The 25,663-nt window shown below is 49.5% G+C and overlaps 1 protein-coding gene across 2 annotated transcripts in view; it reads left to right on the forward strand.

The window, feature by feature from the left end:
• AFF4 (ALF transcription elongation factor 4) overlaps positions 1 to 25,663 on the forward strand; it is a 1,482,962-nt gene that overhangs the window by 201,406 nt on the left and 1,255,893 nt on the right. For both annotated transcript variants that reach the window (XM_069652488.1, XM_069652489.1), the window contains exon 3: positions 15,118 to 15,161. The gene's annotated coding sequence lies outside the window, so the exon portion shown is untranslated. The remainder of the gene's footprint in view (positions 1 to 15,117; positions 15,162 to 25,663) is intronic.

Here is a 25,663-nt window from a genome sequence, read left to right on the forward strand (position 1 = left end):
TGTGAAAAGGTCAATTGTGACCCTTTAAATTCGGTCAATTGTTCATTTGAACAATTGTAAACAAACAATTTGGGTAATACCCTTAAGTACAGAGGCTGTATGTTTCCATAAGGCTGTAACTGTCCCAGTGGAAACGGGCGATCAGGTAATGTGGCATACAAACCAAACATGATGATCTCAGGGCGAGTCCCACTGGGAGTTCCGCGTATCGGGCAATTCTTGAGCAATCCGTTACGCTGCTACAGGAGAAGTAAAGAATGTCTTGCTGCCATGTATCATGCAGAGTTGGCCAGGTATATTATTGAGTAGCGGATATCCTTCTTTCTCAGGATATTTTTAACTGATTGGAAGGTCTTCCTTTGTTCTTGAATCTGGTCACTAAAGTCCGGAAACTGAAGAATCGTTGCACCCCACCATATCTCTCCTTTCTACTTTGCCGTATGGAGCAGCATGTTCCTGTCGTGATAATTGAAAATTCGAGCAATGATGGGGTACTCTGAGGTACCAGGGGGCGGCTTGGCAGCAAGAGAACGATGCACCCGTTCCATCAGGAACATATTTGCTAATCCTGGATTGGGAAGGGTCTCCAAAAGATGTTTCTCCACAAACTGTTCCATATTCTCTATGGGTGTAGTCCGGAACCCCAAGACTACGAATAATACTAAAACTATATTTCCCTTTCAGGGTCATCGTTTTTGGCTGCAATCTTCTTGACTATTTGATGGATAAGAGCGACCTCACGCTGCAGAATGGCAATTTTATCTTCCCGGTCACTTATCCTCTGTTTGGCCACAGTCATAGGGCCGCCTAATTTGTCGATTTGCACGGCTGAGACCTTGACCATACACATGGGTGTGTCAATTTTCATGCCAAGACTGTCCGTACCGTTCTTAAAAGCCAACAGTGTCTGACAAAGCGTTGAGATGTTCACCTGGGAAGGATCAAGGGCGACTGGCTGAGATGAAGGTGCCGCGTCAGGCCTGGTGAACAGGTCCATCTTGGCCTGTTTTTTGTATTCACCATATTATTTGCCCCTACCATAGTGGCAGCGTGGCGAGACTGTACACTTGTGATACAGATACTATTGATGGTGTTTGGGGTTTTGTTATGGTTGCAGCTGGCTTATACCGGCGACCTAATTCGTATTCTTTTTCAGACAAGTGTCGTGCTTGTGTGCTTTAGGTTTGGGAAGGATCAACCCCCTCCTTCCCTTTGGTATCAATAGGGTATGTTTTTAAAACACCGTTAGACTGCGCCACTCAAAATGATGTTTACAAAGAATATATTGTCCACTCTTATTGAGATTAATATTCAAGCAAATTTTTTATTTAATTTGCTATCCTTGCCCTTCGAATAATGTTGACACGTGTTTCAGCCTTGCAAGGGCCTTTCTCAAAACAAAAACTCATTTGAGGGCAATATAGTTCCTAGATAGTCCTTACTATCCGTACATTTAACTCTATACAAAAAAGCATTCACATTACATATGTAAAACATTGACAAATGTTCATGGCAAATCATGAATATGACGTCATGGCATAAGAATATGCATTTGTGAGTGTAAATTCATCACATAATCAATTAGTTGCAGGAATCAATGAGTCAAATGCATCACAAGGAGGGAAAGGAAAAATTGGGAGAAAGATTAAGAAAAAGATAAAGATAAAGAAAAAGAAAAAAAGGAAAAACATTTGTTAAAAAAATATGAAAAAGGAAAAATCCACATGCTTATTCTGCAATACTGGCTGTACTGAAATAAGTCCCCAAATTTAATCAACTCCATTGTATAAGTAAGGTCCCCAAGCACCTGCATACTTTGTCACTTTTTCACAATAGTAATATTAACAGTTTCATAATTGACTATACTTATTAGTAGTTCACTGAAAGTTCAATTTAACCATGCAAGTGCTTAACGTACAAAATATAACCACTTGTCACCTGTTTGCGCTGCATCTGTTAAATTCTCTTAATTACCACTCCTAATGCTACATGGAGCATGCACAAAGAATAAGTTAAGTGACCTGTCGGCTTACCGGAATTCTAGTACGTAGATGTCATGGGTGAAGCCCTATGAAATGAGGAAAAATATCTGTGTAAATACATTAAACGTAACCATTTAAACTGTAAAGTTGTGATTAGCCGTCTCCCCGCTCCCATCTTTATATGCTTGATGGCCCGCATTTGATACAGATAGTCAGCAGGAACCACTGGGTTAACAATGCTGCGACGCTGCCTGCAGACCGACCCAGCCAGATTGCTTCTCGCTCCAGAGATGATGCCCAAATCCAGGTAATTCTCGCTTGTCGCCCTCCCCGCGGCACCTAGGAACTGGACCGTGGAAATACCAACACGCCTTCCGATGAATCAACTAGGGCATCCCACCATCGGTCACAGCAGGCAGGGCACAGCATCGCCCAGAGGATGCCAGAGCGCCAGAGTGCTTTTGGGGATAATAAGGGATTGCAGCAATCGGGGTAGCATATAAAGTAGGCCCTTACTTGTGGTTCACATCTCGGACTCCCTCCATGTCACAGGGCTGGATTGCAGATCATTCCGGCTGCGTGGGGGATAGCCACCAGGGAGGTCCAGATCGCACAAAATGTAGGCACCACCACACAGGGCACACATTCACTCCTCCTCCACGGGGACCACAAGAGGTGATTTCCCTGCTGCTAAGGAGCAAAGCGGAGCCGGTGGGCAGCAAATCTGTTCAGCCAGGTCCCCCACACCCACAGTAGCCGGCGCAGGGGCCATGTTTCCCGGCGCCCCGTCACTGCTAAGGCATCAGGGCCAGCTTCAGGTCCAGCTGCTCCGCAGCATGAAACGCGATTGCTCTACGTCCACTGTTCCACGGGCGGGGAGAATCCAACAACACTAGCGGTGCGTGAGAAGGCACAGGCTCCACGGGTGGAGCACACCCCCAGAGCGGCGCCGCCAACGGGACAATTAAGAAGCCCCTCTATGAATGGGTACCAAGCAGTGCGGGACAATCCTGGCCTCAGATGTCACGCAGTGGCCGACTTAGGCACTAGGAGAGGCCGCTGCAGCAAAGTATCGCTGCCTCCTCAGGCCCAGCCTCAAGGGCATGCCACTGTGGCTGCTCCTGTACATCGAACACATCTGCCAACAAGGAGGCTGCAGCTGTCGGCAATGTACCTCGGTGCCCCAAGGCCTCGCTGATCTGATACCCCAAGTAGACCAGGATGTGGCAGGATATATGAGCCCTCACAGAAGCTCTCTCAGGCTTCGGTCATCATGAAAGACGACCCCCCACCCACCCACAAAGGATATGGGTTTTAACAGCCCACTAGCCCGAGTTTAGGTAGGCCTAAGCAAAGCAAGGTCCTCGACTAGTCAAAATGGCTGCCACCATTAAAATGGAAAAGGGACTAGGTCCTTTTTCGGAGGACGGCAGCCATAAGAAACATGTTTGAAAATGGGTAACGTCGTCCAAATAAGGACCTAGTCCCTTTTCTATTTTAATGAGGGCGGTGTGGATGCTGATTAGAGCATCACGCCCAGGAAAGAGATTTTCATTGGTCAAGCCGTCTTTTCCGGGTGCGAATAATACTTTGACCATTGTCCTTAGCACCAACATTTGTAGAAGAAAATGAACTAAAAAGTAACCATGGTACTCTTCACAAACAGGGAAAAGCTTTAACTATGAAGTGCTGAATTCAACTTGCTGAAAGCCAAATCTATTGAGAATATTTCCATTCTCAAAAAAAGACTTGCATCTATTTTTTTTTTTTTATAACTAGAAAATATTTTCAGCAAACCTACTTTAATATTTAAAGTTTTGAATGTGCTTGGACTAAATGTCTTGAGTGAGACATCACTTTTTCTCAGCATCTATGTGATGAAGACAATTATTCTCTGGGAAAGTCTGTTAGTGAAATCCAAGTAAAATTATCTATGCCTGATGATGATTACCACATGCGCTGTGACCCCCAAGTCATTTCCTTTCAATTGAACGTCTTTAAATTCTTTTTCAGAAAAATAAACTTATTTTCTTTCTACAAGAGTTAGTCCCTCTGGTTCCTTTAGGCACCTATCAAGCAAAAATAAAATCTTTCTTTCCAGCAATAGCTGTACTGATTTAAAATCATTATAAACTTAATTCATGTCTGGTCTTTTGCCAGTGCCTTCAAGTCTGACAGTCCTACCACTTATGCAAAATAAAAGGTGCTGCCTCACAAAATCCTGCCAATTCTCTTCCAGCCTAAGATTTCCATCCATAGGCATTAGGCAATATAATTGAGACAGTTAAACTAACCAAGCACATAGAATCGGCGCAAATTATGGTTGAGGCGAGCTGGTTTCCTTTTTGTCAGTAGCACAAAGATTTTGGCCACCATCAATGTTCAATATATCCGGACAATGGTGAAAGTGCTGGAATGAATTTTTGGTGGTGGTAGAGCTCTCTGCTGCTTTGGACAGTATCACACCATCCTCCTGGGCATCATAGCCCTTTCCTGATTAACGAGCTTATTACAACGTCCACCTCAGTTGGTGGCAGCTGATGTCTTTGAATAACCTTTAAAGTTATGGCGTCCCTAAAGGGGCTGTTCTCTTGGTATCACACTTATCTTTAATTGTTAAACCTATAACAAAATACATTTAACTATGGCATGTGTTTTTACACCGATGCAGGCAACACCCAAATTCTGCTATATCTAGAGTCGATTTTTCTACAGGTTTGTCTGCTGTAAGTTATTTGATGGATGAAAATGGTTTGCAATGCAAGTAAAATGTAATTCCTTGTTTCCTCCCTGTTGAATCGAGAACATACTCCTCTGGACACTGCCCTTAATAACACGCCAATCCACCATTGACAGCCAAGTACTCTTGTCTTTGAGGATTATAAGGTGGTTGACATATGATTTAGCCAACTGTTGAGAATGTAGGAACTGCTACACCTGTTTAAATTCAGTAATCAAGTCCTATTGATGAATCCATTTGTAACTTTTCGACTTGATTACAAAAATTCAGTTTACTTGGGACGTCCCAAATATTTACTCTTAAGCCTACACAGAATTCAGAGTTATTTTATAATCATTATTCTACTCAAACGTCCTTGCAAGGCACGGCGTTAATACAATTTCACTGGCTTCCAATTGCTGAAAGTCTGCGTTTTAGAGCCCTCTCTTTGCTTGGTACACCATGTCCTCCTGGTCTGGAGAGATAAAAGTTATTCCTAGCCTAGGGGTATCAATGTTCCAGAAAAGATTGAAGTGGGAGTGTTTTACTACCCATTTTATTTAAAAGTTGGGCGTAAAATGCTTTTTAGGGAGTAAAAAAGTAATTCTTATTTCCAAGGGGATAGTTTACGCGACTGTTCAGTCAAACCAAAATAGTTTTGTAAAATGTATTTGTTTGCACCTTATATTTATGCACATTAAAAGATACATTTTTGCCTATTCCGATCAGGCAGTATTAAGTGATTCTTCCTGTGGCACTACTCGATCTACTGATTAAAGCGTGTCAATGAATCTGTGTAGGTGAAAGCAAGGTCATAGGCTCCTATGTGTCACTTTCCTCTTTTTGTTTTTGTTGGGTGTATTTTTACTCTACTTTTCCTTGTTGCAGGCATTCCCCTGTTAGGGAGTCATTTTATCTGTAGCGCTGGTTGCTATCTTGCCAGCAAGTCTTTGCTAGGGTATAGGAAACAGGTAAATGGCGCGCAGCAGTTTCGATCAATGAGTAAATTCTTCCAAAGTCACCTTTTCAGAAAGTTGTCCACGGCTGAACTTGTCTTCCTGACCACACAGGTTTCTCTGGATTCACCTCCTGTGCCACCTCTCCATCCTCCACCACCACACCTAACCCAGCTCAAAGCCATCTCCTAGCCAGTAAAATGTCAAGATTGTTGGAAGTGTGGGTGGTGGGAGGTGAGGGATAACTCTCCGGGGCCTGATAAATCTGTTTCAGCTCCATCTTGAGGAACATAATTGTTTACAGTGCTAGTGCAGTGTTCTTCCTAGAACTTTAATGCACACATCGGCTCCTCCAAAAGTGCTGTGGTTTGCTCTCTCAAAATCCTGGGCAGATAACTAGCACTGTGGGAGAAGTACGCACAGTGATTAATTTGAACTTCTATGTGGCGCCTTTGCACTGTTAGCCAAGGCTTGTATAGTTTCGACTCACAGGTTGCGTTTTAGTGCCATCATAAATTTTTGTTATTGCCCGATCACCAGTAGAGAGGAAGCTAAGGAGGTTGTGATAAAATTATGGAATGGGGTATGCAGGAATGCACAATTTGTAAGGCACCAGAACCCTGAAGATTGCTCTTTGGCCATGCCTTTTTAGTAAAGTCAAAGCGATTTTGCTTCGCAAATGGTTTATTCAGCTTTATTTAAAACTCTGCATTTGAAACCAATGGGTTGGGCCTAGTTTCTGGGGTTGTATTGCTTAATTTATTCTGTGGTACTTTTCATAGTAAATCATTATTGAAGTATACAAAAGGCATATATTACTGGAGCTCTGGTGGTAGCATTTGGTGGACCCGGCATTTTTCCTCTTATGCCGTGTCTGAATTAGTTGTTGTTCAAGGGTTTGGTTTTAGAGTGGCCACGCATTTGGAACTCAACTCTCACTGAGATACATTGCATCACATGGCTGAGGTGAGTGGATCATTTTATATAGCATAATTTCAAATCCAATGTATTATTATCTTGCTCCTATACACCTTTCCTCCATACTTGTGGGAAATTCCGTCCTTCAGGACGGGAAGAGACCGGAGCACTTTTGTAAATAAAATGTTTTTTTTAAAAAAAGAAGCATCCAAAACATTTTTTTTTAACATTTTTTTTACTTTTACGTTGGTGCACTGCACATGGCCGTAACCCCGCCTTCCCGAACTCCACCCCACGCATCGCCCTTCTGTCTTTCTCTGCACAGTTGGGGTCGGATGCACTTGCTTCACTGGGAATTTTTTCTCTTTGTTCCTTTGTCCTTCCTTCCTGCTCCGGTTCCACGGTCATCTTGTTTTCCATCCATGCTGAGTGTCTGGGATTTGTGCCCTATTCTTCCTGCGAACGTCGTTTTGCGACGGCGTATTGCCACTCTTTGCCTGTAGTGTTTAGGCCCGGATCACCGTTGGGACTCTTGCTTCTATTGCGACTCCCTCTCCGTCCGTGCACTCCAGCATTGGCTTGTCAGGTGGGATGAGGCGCTTTGTGTTCCTCCACCTCACTTGCAGCTCTTCATTGACGAAAAAAGGAAACGACTTGTAAGTTCTTTCCTTTTCAGGGCACCCTGGCCTGGGCACTCCTTCCTGTGGTCTTCCAGGTCCGGGAGGGGCTTAAGTAGCTCTACTACCAGGGAAATCTCTGAGGTGTCCCGCAAGGGGCCTAATGGGTGCAAGGGGGCTGTCAAAACCAGTGGTTCTTCCGAGGTTCCCCGTTTAGAGGCTAAAGTTGGGCCCAGTTCTTCTGTGGCTCTTGGTATCAAGGTTCACTCTGAGGTTTCCACATCGTGAACTAAGTGCACTGAGCTTGGCTCGAGGCCCCTCCCAAGATGGCTAAACATACCAGGGATAACCCTGAGGTTCCCCTTCTGGGGGTTATTTTGAACGACAGAATTGACAAACCCCCATCAAGGGTCCGGGCTGTAGGGAGAGGGTCTCAGCCTTCCCACACTGTCTTGTGGTGACATCAGTTTTGCTGAAGGGGCAAAGAAGGCGATCATGTACCATAGGCCTTCCAGTACCGGCTCTGCTGAGGGTCCCCTTCTTTGGGCTAATTCGTCAGCAGTCCCTAAGGTGTTAAGTACACACCCTAGTTCTGCAAGTATCGGCTCTGCCGAGGTTCCTTGCTCCAAGGCTAAGATGTCACATAAGAACCCTGACTCCCTTGAGGTGACTATGGCTTCACTTATTCCTGTGACGCAGTTTGCCTCAGGTGTTAACAAAATGGCAGCTGAACCCCGCGGACCAAGTTGGCCATTTTGAGTACCTCTTAACACTGACGTTTACTTTGGCTGGTGCGGAGGGGCCTCCTTTTGGGGCTGAACAGCCTTTTCCACGCTTTGTGGATAGTAAGAACTTGTTCAGCCCTCCAATGGATTGGCATGCTCGAGCACCGCTGCTGCTGCATACAGTCTCGCTCCCTCCTGCGTCCGCACCTTTGATCTATGTGGAGCCAATTGTTGGGTGTCCATCCTCCTTGCGGTCATGGGGGTATGCCCCTTCCAGTGCCTAGACCTTTGACTGAGGATGCATTTTTTTTGGGGAAGTTTCAGACACTGATGCATTCTGATCCCGTGAAGGCGTACTTTAAGGATCTTTTTATGGAAATGTATCCTAGACCGCCTGTACTGCCTCCTGCTCTGGGAGATCCTAGGCAGGCCCCGTTGATGCCACCTCCTCCAGCTCTTCCTGCAGGACCACCTCCACCACTTCCTCCTCTGCCTCCACTTTCTCTGATAGAAAAGACATTGGGTGCTCTGCCAGACAACACTTTAGGCCCTGAAGTGCCACGTGCAGCGGATCAGTCTTCTGCTCCCGCTTCACTGAATGAGGACCAAGCGGACTAGGACAGCGATGAGCATGACCGGGTGCTGGACTTGATGGCGGTGCTAGACATCCCAGTGCCCAAGGCCCCAGCTCCCCCAGAGGGGGTGCTTTTTGGAGCCTTCACTCTGTCGAGACAGGAGCGCACCGTCCTGTTCCTCAAGAAGGACGTCTTGGCTGAGGTCCTTAGCTTCTGGGCAAAAACCTAATTCCAGGCAGCATCTCAACAAGATTGACGCTCGATAGAAGCTTCATGCTTCTGAGGACATATCTTTGTCTGCATGCCTGCTCCCCTTGTCGACAGTGGTGGCAGCAATGCTCCTGTCCAAGCAGGCCTCTAACGTCCACTGCAGCGTCCCAGATCCTCTCCAAGAAGGACAAGCTTCTTGATGCCATTGGGAAGAGTTTTTTTCCAATTCGGCTCTTCAGCTGCGTCAGGCTAACACCAAGCTCATCCTGGCGGCTGCCAATGTCAAGCTGTGGAAAGAGCTAGCCGAGTTCCAGGAATGTATTCCTGCTGATAGGCGTGAAGGCTTCAAAGGGGGCTTATCGGATGCCAGTTCTGGCGCAGGATCTACTTCAGGCTGCGGCCCATCGGGTAGACACCTTCACTCGAGGCATTATGGTCTGGGTAGAGATCTCCCTCCAAGTGTGGCTGTACGCTACCAAGTTCTCGAAGCAAGTTCAGGACAAGGTGCTTGATCGCCCCTTCGAGGGTAAAGAACTGTTCCACTCCTCCACGGACGAGGAACTAACGTAGACCAAGGCTAGCAATCAAACAGCCAAGTCCTTGTCGGTCCTTGTGAAAACACCAGCAAAGGCACCTTATGCTCAGAGGTTGGGTTCTCAAACAAGGTCTTTCTCTGGGTTCAGAGCTTTTCAAGACCGCAAGCACTAGGCAGATGCTCTAGCTGGCGGGCCCAGACGTAAATGGCAACGACCGGGTGGCCGGTTTTTCTCTCGGCCAACAGCCTCCTCGCCTGGAACGGGTGGTCTCCCTGCCAATAAAAAATCAAAATGTTTTCCTTTGGTCGCACGACACTTGGGTGGGAGGATGAATTTTATTTCACCTGGAGGTGTGGCAGACCATCACTGAAGACTGATGGGTTTTGTCAGTTGCTTGGGAGGGCTTCCGCTTGCCCAACCCTTCATTCCTCCCTTCCAGCAGACTGGTACGCCCTCCCTCAGAGCCGCGGTACAGAAACTTCTAGACCTAAGAGCAGTGGAACCTGTTCCCCTTGGGGAGCAAGGGGAGGGCTACTACTCCCGTCTGTTAAGTGCCCAACTTCAACCAGGCTGGCCTGTGCACTATCCTCAACCTATCCAAGTTCAGTCTTTTTCTCCCCCAAGAGAAATTCAAGATGATTGCGCCCTGCCAGATTAAGTCCTCTCTCCGGAAAGGGAGATTGGTTGAGTATAGTGGACCTTCAGGACGCATACATGCACATTCTGATTTGGAGCTCGCATCGAAAATATCTGCGGTTCTCCGTGGGAGCAGAACACTTCCGGTATCGTGTGCTCCCTTTTGCGTCTCGGCTCGGCACCGCATGTCTTTACGAAGATGGTTATTGCAGCATTCCTCAGACTACAGAGGGTCCATATATAGCCATACTTGGATGATTGGCTCCTGCGCATTCCTGGCCCACAGACAGCTACGGCCAATCTTTTAGTCCCTCCTTCAGCTCATGTTCCATCTTCGGTTGTCAGTGAAATGGAGGAAATCGTCCATGAGTGTCTCTCGACTTGATCTTTCTGGATTTCCGTTGGGATACCGTCATGTTTTCCTGATGGAGGACAGGATTGCGGACCTGTCGACCACGTGCCAGCTCGTCTTCCAGTCCTCTCAAATGACGGCTTGGTGGTTCCAGAGACTCTTGGGCCTCATGGCTTCTTGTGTGTTAGCACTACCTCTTGCATGCTTGAAGATGAGACAATCTCAGCTTACTATTCGAGACGGCTGGTCCCAGGCTACGGATCCGGATTCCAAGATGATTCCAGTCCCATCTTGCATGACAACGGATCTTCAATGGTGGTCGTCCGCCAGCAACCTTTCAGTGGGAACCTCCTTCCAGGAGCTCTGCCCACAAGTAACTGTTACCACAGACTCCTCCCTTCTGGGGTGGGGAGCGACACTGCGTCACCTTGAAGTGTACGATTTGTGGAGGCCTGAAGACAAGCGCTTCCATATCAGTTACCTGGAGTTCCTGGCAGTTGTTCTGGCCCTCAAGGCTTTCCAACCAACTATTGCCAACAGTGTGGTCTGTATTCGCACAGACAGTTCAGTTGCAATGTTTTATATCAACCAACAGGGGGGCACCAAGTCTCCTCTCCTGGTGGACCTGGCCATACAAATTTGGAACTGGGCCATCCAGCACAATATTTGGCTTCAAGCTTTACACATCCCGGGCCACCTCAATGTGGCTGCAGACTCCCTTAGCCGCCAATCTGCTGCCAGTTAAGAGTGGGAGATGAGCGATGATGTCCTCACCAACGTTTTTCAGCATTGGGGCACTCCAGAAGTGGACCTCTTTGCGACATCATCTAACAGGAAACTTCCTCTTTATGCGTCCAGGGAAGGGCTCGGAGCGTCTTCCTTGGTGGACGCCCTTGACATCCTGTGGGACAACATGAAAGCTTATTCTTTTCTTCCATTACCACTGATTAATCGGTCTATCTGCAAACTCAGGAGCGTGTCGAACTGCACTCTCCTCTTGATGGCCCTTTGGTGGCGAGCCGGGTTTTGGTTTTCGGAACTGCAGCACCTTTCGGTTCTTCCCCCGATCAGGTTGCCGCAGATTCCAGACCACCTTCAACAGAGCAATCACCAACTGTTGCACCTCTCCCCAAATTCGCTCAGCTTGGCGGCCTGGTGCCTCAGTTCCGATCTTTAGCGCAGTTCAATAAGTCCGAGGACAACATGCATTTAATCAAAGCAGCCAGAAAACCTTCCCCAATGACTCAATATATGAGCAAGAGGCTCTGTTTTTGTCATTTGTGTTTGGCCAAATCCCAGGCATGCTTCCATCAACACTGTTCTGTCTTTCGTATCTGACCTCACAGCCTTTGGTATACATGTCATGTCATGCAGGACTTATTTGTCTGCCATTGCGGCCTAACTGTCTACAGACAGCTGATCTTTTTCATTGACTAATCCAGTCATCAATAGACACTTTGCAGGTCTTCATCTCTTCCCGCTGGTTCTGACTCCTCATCCCAAATGGCATCTGATCGTAGTCCTCACCACCTTATGCCATAATCCTTTTGAACCCATGGCCACTACCGATCTTATATACCTTTCTTGGTAAGTTGCTTTTCTGGTTGCAATAACATAGGTAAGGCGAGTAAGCGAACTCCAACCTCTTTCTGTGGAACGTCCGTTCCTCACTTTCTACAAGGATAAGATTGTGCTTCACAATCACCCTTCCTTCTAAGGTGGTTATTGACTTCCATTTGAACCAGTCGATCTCTTTACCAGCCTTTCCCGAACCCAGCCTCTGATGCCGAGAGGGTTCTGCACAATCTAAATGTCAAGCGAGCCCTGACGTTTTACCTCGATAGAACTAGTGAACTCAGAATCTCCTCACAACTTTTTGTTACATTCGGGGACCCGAAAGTGAAACGCGCCTCAAAGGCGTCATCTCCAGCTGGATAGCCTCATGTATTTCTAAGGCCTTTAAGATTTAAGGCCTTCAACCTCCAAAGGGCATCCATGCAAGTCTGGTCGGTGGAAAAGCGGCTGCAGTTGCCTTCCAAAAGTATGTCCCTTGGGAGTCTGTTAGGGAGAATTCTCTGTTTAGGCTGAATGTCCTAACCTAGTGAGTCCCCCAGCAGCTTTGCTGGATTCCTGGAGTTTGTTTTTTCCATCCTGCCAAGAGTGAGACTCTTTCTCCCACTCTTGGACATGAATGTGTGTAATTCCTTTGAATGTCAATGTGTTCTATGGGCTATGGGGTCCTGTACTCCATAGGGTCTCATATGTTTTTCTATGTGTGTTACACCGCACCCTACGTGCCGTAACACTGGGGCGTCCTAGCGGACCTCCATCGTAGACTCCATACCCGGGGACTGACTACTGTCTCCCCGGGCATGTAAAGTCACCATTGGCTTTACTAGACCTAAATTTACTAACAGAACTAGTACAAACCATCCTATTGTGGACATACTAGGAGGGGTAATTCGATTACTCCTGGGTCTGTTATTCGAGGGGGCACTGTTCCGTCCCCCCTCGTCGAGTTTTGGCTGGTGGCAGTGGAAACTACTTGTTATGTTCGACCCCAAATATAACCCTATGGGATTCTTCCCATTGTTAGAGATTGATACTTTTTCTTGTTAGTCTCTAACATACCACCGGTCTACTTATCTTAAATAAGTCTATTGGATGGTATTTTCTGCCAAAACTCGGTTTTTAAAATGGCGTCTGTGTTCGTCTCTGTGACTCCTAAACCAAAGGTCGAGCCCTTTGTTCCACTTTTGGCGGGCTTCTGTACAGAGACCCTCCAAAGTGGTGCCATTCTGTCTGGGTTACCACAGGGGTGTGGGAGGGGGTTTGGGCACCCTGGACCGAGTTGCCTTGCCAACTCCGGTCGCACTCTGGTGTGATTGGCCCAAGTGGTGAGCCTCCCCGCTCACCACTTAGCGTGTGTTGATTGACAGCTAGGCTGAATGAATGGGGGTTTTCTGCATAAAATCAGGGCTTTTGGGACTGGATCTTCAGAAGTCGCCACAGGACCTAAGAATCCGACGAGGGTAAAGCTGAGCCGATCTGCAACGACGACACCTCTGGTGGAGCCCTGCTGAACCGACTCACCACTTCCCGACGACAGAGGAGATCTCCCTGCCGGAGAGTCTCTTCCCCTGACTGGTGGGAACAACCAGTCCCTTTTGCTTTTTCTTCGCCTCAGGACGCAGTGGTCGAATTGCCTGTGCAGAGCACCTCGGCAACCGGATAGCCACTACCCCTGTACCGCGACCAAAAGGTGGTGCCTTGTGACGGAGCACTCCGTGGCTGGTCTCTTCCCTGGTGGTGCAACGATCTTCAACTTTCCTTCGACGACGAGATCGTGCGCCCACCACCAGGAACAACTGCCCCCACCGGAGCTGTCTCTCCACAATCAAGGTACTGTGTCCGCCTGGCTTCCCTTGTTGCCGGATAGAGTGAGGTGTCTTAATCCTCGCCTCTCCATGGGGTCGCCTCCAAGCTTTCTCTAGCGTGTTGTTCTGAACTGGTCCAATCTTCCGATAACAATTTGCTACAAAGACTCGAACGCATTTCCACTAAGAGACTTTTTGGGACATATCGCCTTGCCTCTCTCCGAGTGGGCCTGGCCTCTGATCTATCGTGGTTCTTGTCTTCTTGCCTTGCATTTGTCCGTTAAGTATTGGGACCGTGTTGATTTCGTAACCTGCTTATTTTTCTCTCCCGTCCTAACGAATACTAGAGTGCCATCTAGGTTGAAGCATACACCTCTGTCTGCAAATAAGTGATGCTGGTAAAACCTAGACTTGTCGAATTATTGTTAGGGGGATTGATCTTTTCCTTCGTAGAGTAATTGTAATTGAAGTGTTTGCCGTAATAGTGCCAGAGTGTTTACTATAGATGTGTCTTTATAAATAAATACCTTTTTATATCTTTACACTAAAGCCTTGTTGCGTGTTTGCTTGTCTTACTGTGAAGAATTGCCCTATGTTGTATACTCCACATGCTGCCTAACTCTTCTTGAGGGAAGTCTGACTGCTCAGCCACAGCTACCAAGTGAATCTGTGTGGTACAGACTGCTACCAAGTGGGTTTACTGCCAAACACCTGCAGTCCTAAATCTTTTGCAGTGGTCCCAGAGGGAACTGCACAGGTTTCCGCCTAACCGAGTCCATCGCCAAGGTGGCTACCTGGGCCTCCGCATCAGCTTTTTGCAAGCATTATTGTCTAGACCTGAGCCCCAGGGCTGAAATCCAATTCGGCCAGGCAGTTCTCAAGAATGTATTCTAATGTGGGAAACTTCCATCCACCCATAATACCGACGGTTAATGCTTGGGAATCTCCCACAAGTATGGAGGAAATGGGATGGGACGTAGGAGTATGACAGTTACTCACTTTAGTGACTACCTTACTCCTACTCCATAGTCCCCTTTCCTACTTACGCCCACCCGCTGTCACCTCTAATAAGAATCCTCTACTGTTGCTAAATGGTCCTAGACCTGGCGATAGAAAAGGACTGAAGGGCGATGCGCTGGGTGGAGCTCAGGAAGGCAGGGTTACTGTCACGTGCAGTGGCCCAGTGTAAAAAAAAAAAATACAAAAATGTTGATGCTTTTTTACAAAAGTGATCCGTTCCCGTCACAAAGGACAATGTCCCACAAGTATGGACGGAAGGGGACTATGGACTAGGAATAAGGTAGTCACGATGGTGAGTAACTTTGTCATTTACATACACTCTCAAATGTGGTTCTCAATTTTCTGTCCTCCTATAAATGGTATAATCACTAGAATTTAGATCAAATATAATGTATAATTAGCTTGCTCAACTTTGCTGTAAGTGCTAGTGATCATGCAACTTTGCTTTAAACCTGTGGGAACACTAACCTTGATCTGTTCTTATATTTTTCTAGATGGACTTTTGTGCTTCCGTCGGAGTTTAAATTGTGCATCCAAAGTAAGTTCATCTACTGCCAATATTGTTTTTAATATTTGCTGAAACTTAAAATGTACAATGCTTAATGTCCAGCTAGTAAAGATGGTTAAGTCTGTTATCATTTTCAAATGTAGAGAGTGTGACTGTCGCAATGTAAGCTACATTTGGTCCATATACAATAGCAGGAATGCTTGAGTTTGTGATGGTTTGGTGTGAAACAACTAGTACAAAATCTAGATTTGTTATCTTGCAAAATGTTGGGATGTAACTAATAGCAAAATAAAGGGCAATCTGTCATATTTTTTACCTGCAAAGTTCGAGACCCATTATTAGTTCTTATGTGGGTATTCAAGACCCTTTTCATTCGTTTGTGCTATGTGCTTGAACTCAAGACTGACGATCACTTATTTTCAGTCCCCTTTCTGTAAGAAAGCGCCTCCTTTAGCCATCATGTTAATTCTTTTATTTATTTCGCTAATGGCAACCCTCTGCTGTATTAAAATTAAAAAAAGTAAACCCATATTTAGCCACTTTTTAACTAACCAAGCATGATGCTTTTTGTTTAGAAAGACCAGACTTGATGCAACACTTTTAAACCCATGTTCATTTAAAAATGGGATTATGGGGCTACGGGTGGGCCAACTCCGCTAGCCAAAGCTTTTGGGAAATTAATTCTTACCCAAAATCTTAACAAGAGTCAGCATGTGGGACATGCATCAGCAGTCCAATCGTAATCCTTGATTCTTCGAGGGTGGTTGAGTGGTCTCATGAAATGTTAGGCTATTAAACTAGGGAAAATAGGGCTGGTGCGCACATTGGAGAGAGCAAGAGAGCTTCTGCTGAAGACAAGTGTTTTCTGCCTTTTCAAATGTACATTTGATATTTTGTGTGCAGGGTTAAAAATTGCTGGGATCAACTTAGCTCTTGCTTGTAGACTAGAAGATCCTGCTCAGCTTGACACCAACCGCTACCACAAGCTACTTTTGACTCCGCAGACCATCTGTTGCCATACAAACTTAGCTATGTTTCTGGATGTATTCATAGGAGCATTGGGACATATCTAGAATACTTTTATAGTATAATTGGATTGTATATAATGGGCAAAAATGTTGCATCTCAGTTAGATTTGCGGCACCTATGTGCCAGCTCCCCTTTCCCTGGCGGTAGCTTCTATTTTCTGGCTGATACCAGAAATTGAAAAGCTGAGCTGCTTTAAAGCTCCTGGTCATGAAATGTTTTTCAATCTGTGGTTTGCTTGTTATGTGACCTTTCCTTAAATTTGGACTCCCTCTCAATGTTGGATTTTTGACCCCCTCCCTTATACCAAACTAAAAATAAAGAGACCTGCTTTGAAACCCTAGCGAAAACCTTCCTCTTAGTGCCGGACTTGAATTGTTACGGAACAAGTGACTTTCTTTGGGACTGTCCTCTTCGGGTGAATCATCAACCAGAAGTGGACCAACAAGGCAAAGATGGGGGTGGGGGGAGGGTCACTAAGAGGTGAAACATGAGGCAGAATTTGAGTGGCTGTAAGCTGGGAACATGAAGATAAGATGAAGGCGCAGCAGGCGCTACATGAAACTGAGCAGGAAGTGGGTGCTGGACAAGGAAAATGGTGGCAGACGGAGGAGGAGGAGGCTGACTGAACTGATGCTGGTGTATTTACTAATGTCTGGAGGGGGAGGCAAGAGATGCCAGAGGATGGGGCCAACAAAATGGTGAGGCCCCTAATGCGCCAACACATTCTAGTCTGCACTCACTCACTTGGTATAGCAGCACTCCCTTTCCCAACCCCTTCTATGCTTTCCAGATTAAGAGGAAGGTGCAGGCAGAGGTATGTGCAATACAATCAATAAGGAAGTGTGGTAAGGTGGTGAAAATAGACAATTTATCTGGATGTGCCATCTGCTGCCCCAGCTTGCACAACAACCGTCAGTGGTGTAAAGGAAGCTTATGCCAACACACCTGGTGATGCAGGTTGCTCATTCCCCACCACCATGAAGAGCTTGGTGGTGGCAGAAAGAGGCCTACCCACAGCCGTAGCAGTCTGTTGCAGCGTTCAGGCCTGCTGTGTTGGTTGACTTCCCGCGCCCATGTGGCAGAAATGTGGATTTGCCTACATACAGTAGAAGCCGGTGTGATAGTCATTCACAGCTTGTAAGTATAAATTGCCTTCTTTACATGGCGGTGGTCAGGCGGCAAGGCCAGATGACCGTGGAGTTCAAGATGAACTGGAGGGCCGACCTTCTTTCCCACCACCTGAACACCCCCACTACATGTGCAAGAAGGGGAATACTCCTAAGCCTTTGACATTTTCACATGAACCATCCCACATACCCTCAATACCCTCACAAGAGGCTGTTCCTTTCGCATGCCACTTTTAGCCTGCCAATTTACCAGCTAGAACCCTCCTTCAATCTTGGTCCCTCGCCCACTTTGCTTCTTCTTTCTTGCATGTTGCGTTCAAGTCTCCTCCCTTGCTAAATTGCCTACCTTTGGAAGGGGCTTGCAGCGTTTCCTAGGGAATTCTGTCCCCACCCTGATATCCTCCCTCCAACTGCCAAAATGTATATCCTCGCAGACCTTGCCCTTTAAGTGATCCTCTTAGCCCCTATCCCCAGTTGGTCTGTTCTGTCCCAAAGTCCGGTCCGACTTGTAGGTGGGTGACTCCCCACCATCACCAGAGTGTCGGCATGAGTTATCCAGACGGGTGAAACAAAATATGCACGTTTTGACATCTCTCTGCTCTTGTAAAAGGGAGCACTACCCTTTACTACTTTGGCTTTACCATAGTTAGGAGCAGGCCGTAAGAGCAGAACTGTAGCAGCCATAAGCTAATGGCATCTAGTCTTGGTATGGCTGGAACACATTACCAACAGTCAGCAGTTTTTCAATTGTAAGCTCCACTAAAAAACACTGCTATACTTTTTGGTGGTTGACTTTAAGTCTTATACAACACAGCCGTTTTATGGACTGTGGCTTGGTGTATTTCCCTAGACTTTCTCAATATAGTGCTGGTTAATTTGAATTAATTCTTCAACATTAGGTAATGTTGTGTTCTCACTCTGGCGTGGGCACAACGTAGAGATTCCATGTCAAGTCTGACAAGTGGTGCTGGTAGACTGGTTACTGAATTAGTGATTAAGTGAATAGTCAACCCTACTTGTGTGAAATAAGTCGGGTAGATGAGCATCAATATATAAGCTGCTGAAGATCTGCTTTATTTTTAGACCAACCGGTATTGAGGATTTTCAATTTACCGAGGAGTGTATTCCATAGGCTCTGTCACTAGTGAATCACGTTAGTCTGTAATGTTTATAGACGGTGGATCCTTTGTTTCCGGCAACAAGGCATTTCTGATGCTTGTGGATCTGTTTAGAGACACATGCTGTGCATATAGTCAGACATCTATTCAAAATTGCGGAGCATTGCATCTTTCTTTCGAAGATCGAAAGGGATGTCGACATGGGTGTGTCTTTAACACTATCTCTAACGTGACGTGCATTGTATCCAAAATCCCTCACGCGTCGAGGTCCCTCAGATAGTTTTTTCCGCCAACCTACTTGGTCGCTATGCAGAGCTCGTACAAGTTTTATATTGCTAAATTTGTTTCCACTGCCTCAGTTTCGACATTTCTTCTCGATGACTGACTGCTTCATGGCTTTCCTGCCGCCGATGACCTCTGAAACTGCTCTGCGACTGTAACCTGCTTGACTACTGTCGACCGCGTGGCCTCGGCCCTCTGGCCTGGCCCTTACAGTAGCAAGAGTGGGGCCCTGGGTTTCTATTCCTCTCCCTGAGAAGAATGTATTAACTTCACCCCTCTCTCTCTTCTTGCTCTGGCTGCCACAAAGCTCTGCTATGTGAGAGGACTCCTTTTTAATTCTGCCCGTCGTGTAACAACATTTCCCTGGAAAGACGTCCATTGCTGTGCTATCAGTGTCTTCCTCATGACCACGACTAGTGCTCGTGCAACACCTGTAAAATGGTTCGACCGAAGACGTTGAAAGACAGGCGGACTAAATGGGCAGCCTTCGCTATGCAGGCCAAAAACCTTTTCTGCCGTCACTTCGGACGACGAGGAATCTGAAGCCATCGATCTATGTGGAGCCTGTGCTCCCTGGTGCCTGTCCCCGACAGGCCACTGGCACTGTTATGGGCACTATTTATTTTTTATTATTTTGGGAGCATTTCTCCGGCGCAGTGAGTAAGAGGAGCCCCCCAGCACAGCAGAGCACCTGACCACTTTATATTTCATGCTTCATAAAGCACGTAAGGCGCACTCTGCCCCTGCATCCCGGAGCAGCCTCACTCCTTCCCGGTTCCCTCGGCCTGCCTTGTGCACCACCCCTGCGCCCTGATTGGGCCTCTGCACCTTCATAAGAGACACCCCAGGTTAGCCCTCTGTCCGGCGGCCCCAAGGCAAAGGGCGGCCCCAGAAAGTGCCACAGAGGGCGGCCATCAACCAGCAGCAACAAACAAGGTAGGAGAGGCCAGGGTGGGGAGTAGAGCATCCACTCTACTCCAGAAGCCCTGCTACGCAACAATTCTATACACTCTGAAACAGTAATGTGACTATTAGGCTACGCCCGAAGTTAGTGCCGTACTTGGTATAATTCGCTACACCACATCAAGCTCCCAGGCCTATATCTAAACCGAATCGTCGGGCCCTAACTGCGTCTAGGTTGGTACCCAAATTGCATTGTTGGTGCGGGCCTCTCTCCCACTATACAGGACTCTCAAATCTAGCTGTGTTTAGGTTGGTACTCAAATTGCATTGTCGGGTGTAGGGCTCCCTCCCACTGCACAGGACTCTCAAATCTAGCTGTGTTGAGGTTGACACCCGAAGTGCACTGTTAGACCCGAACTGTGTCTAGGTTGGTACTCAAATTGCATTGTTAGGTGTGGGCCTCTCTCTCCTGCTTAGCAGGACCCTCAAGTCTAGCTGTGTTTGGTCTTGTGCTCATTTGCACTGTTGGGGGCGATTTCTTTTTTTTTTTCTCCCCCCTGCCCCCCAGTATACAGGATTCTCGAGCATAGTTACACTTAGTCTCTAGCCTACACTTAGTCTAAACCAACTTAACACACTCCTAGAGAGAACTAGACTGTGATAGTATAGTATCTACCCCTCTATTAACTTACAGACCTACATTGACGGTCACTAAACCTAGTCCCACACCTCCCGACAACTGTACGCCCAGCACCCGAAACCCCACCGGACAGCGCTCTGAGGATACATACCCAACCTCCTGAAGAATAGACAGCACAAAAAGCACCTAAGCTTACTAACACAAGAAGAAACACCAATACTTACATGACAAGACACCGCTTTCAACCACTCAATCGGCATCTCCGCACCGAGCACCAAAATGCCCCGGACCAGGAAGGGGCAACGAGAAAGAGCACAAGACAATGCCTCATTGGACTTAGACGCACAAATCCAACTTACCCCAAAGTAACAACCACAAAACAAGGAAATGCACCGAAAGAACCAAAACAACCAGAACAAACTTCCAAAGGGAAAAATCCTTATTTCTCCAGCATGGGGTCTGGCATGGATTCACATGCTCATGAATATTCCCCGTCGTCAGGCTGGGAATCCTCGGTAAAGAAAAAACCAGTATCAGTTTCGTTTCTGATCTGTCTTTCGTAGTAATAACCAATCACTGGTCTCTGCGTCATACTGACCACAGCCAATGACTGCCCTCTACCTAAGCACCGCCTCTGGCAGCCATCTTCAGATTTTTACCGCACGTTCATGTGTTGGGATCCTCGTGCTATTGCTCTCGAGCGTTAGTGCTATTTTTCGCGCTTTTTCACAAAAAACTTCGATTCTTTCGGTCAAAAGAGCCTCGAGCTCCACCGATCCTACATCCGATCAACGGGGACCTGTGTCGGATTCGTCTGTGCCCCTCAAGGGTGAAGATTTCGTCGAGCTACACTTCGGAGGACTCCAGAAGCTTCTCAGGCCCGGTCTCGGAGATGGCCCAGGAGAAGGGAAGCTCGACGCCCGGAAAGCTGTTCAGGGTCTGCCCTGGATGCCAGCTGCAGAACGTCTTTAAGGAGGACGAACACTCTTTCTGCCTTTACTGCCTTCATGAGGACAAGACGCACGTGGAGAAGGACTGTGCGTTTTGCGGCAACATGTCGGAACGGACCATGAAGGACCGCCATCAACGTCTCGCCAACTGGCTGGAGGGTAAGAGCCCGTCTGGCGAGAAGAAGAAGAAATCCGAGCGGTCTTCTAAGACCTTTGAGGGCGCCCCGGCGACGGGGGCCCAACATAAGGCCAAGCACCGCGAGTCCGCTGGCACCGGGAGCGCCGAACGGTCGGGCTCTACGGGCGCCAGGCAGGGCGCACCCTCCCCGGCACCATCAACCACGAGCCAACGCTCTGGGTCGGGTAAGAGTAAGGCCGAGCACCCGGCGAAGCTCCTGGAGAGGCCCCGGTCGAGCTCTAAGGCAGAGGAGGAGCGTGGCAGTGCCCCCTCCCTCAAGGATAAGGCGGTGAGCGCACCTAAGGTGGTGAAGGCCTTGATCCATCCGACCAAGCCCTCTATCGAAACGGTCGCGGCGGCCCTGGCTCAGCCTGTGGAGGCTGCACCAGTGGTGGCGACCTCAGGGCCCAGAATCTCCCTGCCTCCTCGGAGGGAGTCTTCTTTTGTGCCCATCGATAGGACCCCCGTGAAACCCTCCGTGGGGAAGAAGAAGGGGGGGCAGGGCGTCGTCGTAGATTCGGCCTCAACCTCAGAAGAGGAGCTGATCGAGGTCTTAAGCCACGGCCTAGGCGTGGAAGAAGGCCAGCCCGTCGGAATGGATCCCGACGCAGGTGACGACGACGACATCGTCGAGGATACCGACGGGGCCCCTGCTCGCCCGTCGGATTCCCCTCTGCCAGCGCCGCAAGACAACTCGGCGGCCATTTTGTTGGCCATACAGTCCTTATGCTCCGAGATAAGGGCGAGGCTACCGTTACCGACGGAGGAACCTCTCCCGTCGGGGGATCCAGAACCGGGACCTTCTGGTGTTCCCCCTACCAAGAAAAGAAGGATCCATCCACCACCTCCTTTTCAACCGTCGCGCCCCGTCCAGCCCTCCTCCCCGTCCACCCGAGGGGATGATACGGGGACTGACACGGCAGCGACGGGTACGGACGACGAGGCATACGACGAGGATATTCCGTCGTCGCCTCCCACCAGGGCTTCTCCGCCCGACGAGATCGGATCTTTCCACTCCATGATCTCCAGGGCTTCCGAGCTTTTCCAACTCTGCCCTGAGGAGAAGAAAACGGAAGGCATCCTTTATCAGCGGCGCGAGGCCAAGAGGAAGACGGTCCTCGCAGTGCCTCTGTTGGACGACATTTGGGGTGAGGGCCTTTCCCTCCTCAAGAACCCTTCCACGACGCCAGCTCGAAGAGACCGGTACGAGAAAAAGTACCGGGTTCCGGACACGACCCCCCTATGCCTCCGGGCGCAGCCTACCCCGGATTCCGTCGTCTCCGCGGCAGCCAGGAAGAAAGCGGGGGGGGGGGTGCGGCCTCCACATCGACTTCCCCGCCGGACGGCGAGGGAAAGAAATTGGATGCTATGGGACGTAGAGTCATCTCGTCGGCAGCGACGACGATTAAAGCGGCCAACGCCTTGGCTATCGTGGCCCGCTACGACAGGGAGCTCTGGTACAAGATAGCTCCCCTGCTGGAATTTCTGCCGGACGACAAGAGGGCGGAGGCCCTGGAGATCCTGCAGGAAGGTGAGGTGGCCTCGGACCACGCCATCACCGTGGCGACGGACATCGCCGACACTGGGTTCCGCCAGCTGGGCAACGGCGTTTGCCTTCGACGTCGTGGATGGCTCAAAGCTACGGACTTCCGGCAGGACGTCCAGACCAGAGTCCTGGACATGCCCTTCGACGGGAACAACCTGTTTGGGAAGACAGTGGACGATTCCCTTCAGGCCATCAAGGCGGATATTGAGACGGCCCGGGCCCTTGGAGTCCTGCAGCAACGACGGACGCCCTTTCGGAGCGGCGGAGGCAAGGGCGCCTCCAAAGGTTCCGGCGGCGGTTTCGCTTCCTACCGTCAAGCGGCCTGCTCGTCGTCGCAAGAGGCCTACAGAGGACGAGGCAAGTCTAGCGGACCCCGCCGTCGTCGCCAAGGAGGTCAAGGCGGCAAGGCCGCGTCCAAGCAGGATTGAACCGGCCGTGGGGTCGGGCCCCCACCGAAGCACCCCGGTGGGAGGCCGGCTGGCGGGCTTCGTCAGCGTGTGGGAGTCCATCTCCACCGACCGTTGGGTGCTGGACGCCCTGGCCCGGGGCCACGCGCTCGAGTTTCAAAGAAGGTGCCCGCGCGTCCCCCCCGTGGCCAGGAAAGAACTTCACGTCCCTCAACTTCTCCTGGAGGTAAAGGCGATGCTCAGAAATGGCGCCATCGAACTCGTCCCAAAGAGGCTTCGGGGCTCCGGAGTCTACTCGAGATACTTCCTCGTGAAGAAGAAGACGGGAGGATGGCGCCCCATCCTAGACCTGCGACGTCTGAACAAGTTCATCAAGGCGCAGAAGTTCCGGATGGTCACCCTCCAGCACGTCCTGGGTCAGCTGGAGGAAAGAGACTTCCTATCGTCGTTGGATTTGGAGGATGCCTACTTCCACATTCCCATCCTAAAGGGGCACCGAAAATTCCTCAGATTCGTGGTCCAAGGGCGTCATTACCAGTTCAAAGCCCTTCCCTTCGGACTACGGTCGGCACCCAGGGTATTCACCAAGTGCCTCGCACCGGTGGCGGCGCAGCTGCGCCGCGAGGGGATTCACGTCTACCCCTACCTGGACGACTGGCTCATCCGCGCCAAGACGAGGGAGTGCGCCGTGGTCCACACGGCAAGGACCGTCCAACTCCTCTCGGACCTGGGATTCTCCGTGAACTACGCCAAATCCCACCTGGTGCCCGCGCAAGTCGCACTGTTTCTGGGAGCGAGGCTCGACACAGTGTCCCTTCTGGCCTCCCCGTCGGAGGAGAGGACCAGGACCATCTTGGGCAAGGTGCAACGGATGTTGGTGGCCGACGCGGCCAAAGTGAGGTCCATCAAGTCCCTCCTCGGGATGATGTCTTCCTGCATCTACCTCATTCCCATGTGCAGGCTCCGGATGCGCCCGTTGCAAGAATTCCTGGATGCGCGCTGGATCCAGACGACGGGCAGCTTCGAGGAAAGGATCAAGCTCGACGAGAGTTTCCGACGAGCGATACGGTGGTGGGGCACCCGCGCGCATCTGACGGCGGGCATGGACTTCCAGACCCCAGCCCACCAGGAGACTGTGACCACGGATGCCTCCCTGGAAGGGTGGGGAGCGCACACCGAAAATCTGCACGCAAGGGGACTCTGGCTCCCGACGGAGAAGTCCCTGCATATCAACGTCCTGGAGCTCCGTGCAGTGTTTTGGGCCCTCCTTCCGTCCCTCAAGGGCAAGGTGGTGAGGATCTTCACCGACAACACCACCACCATGTTTTACATCAGGAAACAGGGCGGAACCAGGTCCCCAGCGCTGTCCAAGGAGGCGCAGGACCTGTGGCATTGGGCCGTCGCCCAAGGGATTTTTCTGGTGCCGTTTCATCTGGCAGGGATAAAAAACACCATCGCCGACTCACTCAGCAGGGAGCTGCGCTCGTGCCACGAGTGGGAACTACGGCAGGATCTGGTGGATCGCCTCTTCCGACGGTGGGGCACACCCCAGATCGACCTGTTCGCGACGGCGACGAACACCAAGTGCCGGAGGTTCGCCAGCAGGTTTCCCCAGACGAGGAGCATGGGCGATGCTTTCTCGTTCCCCTGGGAGGGCCTGTTCCTCTACGCGTTCCCTACTTTGCCTCTGCTAATCCGGCTCGTCAACCAGCTCAAGAGGTCACGGTGCAGGATGATCCTCGTCGCACCTGCGTGGCCGAGGCAGATATGGTTCCCGGACCTTCTGGACTTGTCAGCGTCCCCGCCGATCAAGCTGCCGGCGGACGCGGATCTACTCTCCAGGGAAGGAGGCGCCATCCTCCACCACGACCCGAAGTCGCTGAACTTGCAGGCCTGGCTCCTGCAGCGCTAGAGTTTGGAGGATACGACATACCGGCCGATTGCAGAGAGGTTCTTGCAAAGGCCAGGGCGTCCTCGACTCTTAAATGCTACGGACACAAATGGAAGAGGTTCTCTGTCTGGTGCCACGCACAGAAGATTAACCCTCTACGGATTACGGCTCCCCAAGTACTGCCGTACCTGCTGACGCTGGCCAAAGCTGGTCTGGCACACGCGTCCATCAAGATTCATCTTGCTGCGATCTCCCGATACACCAGAACCACGGGGCGGGCGTCCTTGTGGTCTCATCGTCTGGTGAAAGAGTTCATGAAGGGACTGTTCAGATCGTTCCCGCCGGTGAAGGCTCCGGCCCCGGCGTGGGAGCTCAACGTGGTGCTGACCAAGCTCATGGGGCCTCCGTTCGAGCCTCTGCACTCGGCCCCGTTGAAGTTTCTATCGTGGAAAACAGCTTTT

The sequence above is a fragment of the Ambystoma mexicanum genome, chromosome 3p (assembly GCF_040938575.1).
Source record: "Ambystoma mexicanum isolate Mex_15411 chromosome 3p, UKY_AmexF1_1, whole genome shotgun sequence".
NCBI lineage: Eukaryota > Metazoa > Chordata > Amphibia > Caudata > Ambystomatidae > Ambystoma > Ambystoma mexicanum.